The sequence below is a fragment of the Theobroma umbraticum genome, unplaced genomic scaffold (assembly GCF_002168275.2).
Source record: "Theobroma umbraticum cultivar Fairchild unplaced genomic scaffold, ASM216827v3 scaffold_106.0, whole genome shotgun sequence".
Taxonomy (NCBI): domain Eukaryota; kingdom Viridiplantae; phylum Streptophyta; class Magnoliopsida; order Malvales; family Malvaceae; genus Theobroma; species Theobroma umbraticum.
The window spans coordinates 576,882-578,981 of NW_018397276.1; positions in this window are offsets into that span (position 1 = coordinate 576,882).

Consider the following 2,100-nt stretch of genomic DNA (forward strand, 5'->3'; position numbering starts at 1 on the left):
TTATAATTTATTTTAACAAAAAAATAAAATAATTCAAATTAAAATCAATTATGAGACTATAAAATTATTTAAATTGAGTAATAAGGCTTTCAAAGGCTTGAGTGACTATAAATGGAGTTTTCTTGTCAATGGACGGCTTTTGCTTCATGTTTCTCAAGCCAAACAGTCAAATATAATATGTTTTAACCAAAAATGTAAAAAAAAAAATTCAACCTAAAATCAATTATGAGATTATAAAACCATTTAAAGCTAGTAATAAGGTTTTTGAGGTCTTGAGTGACTATAAATAGACTTTTCTTACTAATGGATGGCTTTTGCTTCACGTTTCTTGAGCCAAATATTTCGTTATAATATATTTTAACCAAAAATGTAAAAACGTTCAACTTAAAATCTATTATGAGATTATAAAACTATTTGAAGAGAGTAATAAGGCTTTCAATGGCTTGAGTGACTATAGATGGACTTTTCTTACCAATGGATGGTTTTTGCTTCACATTTTCTGAGCCAGACATTCAAATATAATCTATTTTAACCAAAAATATAAAAACATTTACCTTAAAATTAATAATGAGATTATAAAACCATTTAAAGCGAGTAATAAGGCTATCGAAGGCTTGAGTGACTATAAATGGACATTTCTTGTCAATAGATGACTTTTGCTTCGTGTTTCTTGAGGTAGACATTCAGTTTTAATTTATTTTAAACAAAAATATAAAAACATTTAACTCAAAATTAATTATGGGACTATAAAACCATTTAAAGCGAGTAATAAGGCTTTCGAAGGCTTGAATAACTAGAAGCAGACTTTTCTTATCAATAGATGACTTTTCCTTCACATTTCACGAGGTGAACATTTAGTTATAATATATTTTAATCAAAAATGTAAAAAAATTCAACTTAAAATCAATTATGAGATTATATAACCATTTAAAGCAAGTAATAAGGCTTTCGAAGACTTGAGTGACTATAGATGGACTTTTCTTGCTAATGAATGCCTTTTGCTTCATGTTTCCAAAGGCAAACAGTCAAATATAATCTGTTTTAACAAAAAAATAAAAAAATTCAACTTAAAATCAATTATGTGCTTATAAAACCATTTAAAGCTAGTAATAAGTTTTTTGAGGGTTTGAGTGACTACAAATCGACTTTTTTCACAAATGGATGACTTTTACTACACGTTTTTCAAGGCAGACATTCAGTTATAATATATTTTAAACAAAAATGTAAAAAATATCAATTTAAAATCAATAATGAGATTATTAAATCATTTAAAGTGAGTAATAAGGCTTTCGAAGACTTGAGTGACTATCAATGGACTTTTCTTATCAATGGATAGCTTTTGCTTCACGTTTTCTAAGGCAAATATTCTAATATAATCTATTTTAATAAAAAATTTAAAAAAATTCAACTTAGAATCAATAATGAGATTATAAAAACCATTTAAAGCGAGTAATAAGGCTTTCAAAGGCTTGAGTGACTATAAATAGATTTTTCTTACTAATGGATAGCTTTTGATTCATGTTTCTTGAAGTAGACATTCAATTATAATATATTTTATTTAAAATGTAAAAAAATTCAACTTAAAATCAATTATGAGGCTATTAAACTATTCAACACAAGTAATAAGGCTTTCGAAAGAATAGATGGCTATAAATAGACTTTTCTTGTCGATGAATAGCTTTTTCTCCATATTTCCCAAGACAAACATTCAAGTATATTCTGTTTTAATAAAAAATTTTATAAAATTAAACTTAAAATCAATAATCAGATTATACAACCATTTAAAGTGAGTAATAAGGCTTCTGAAGGCTTCAGTGACTATAAATGGACTTTTCTTGTCAATGGATGGTTTTTGCTTCATGTTTCCCGAGGCAGACATTCAGTTATAATTTATTTTAACCAAAAATGTAAAAAAATTCAACTTAAAATCAATTATGAGACTATAAAACCATTTAAAGTGAGTAATATGGCTTTTAAATGCTTGAGTGACTATAAATGAAATTTTCTCACAAATGGATGTCGTTTACTTCAAGTTTATCAAGGCAAACATTCAGTTATAATTTTTTTAATCAAAAATATAAAAAATTCAACTTAAAATCA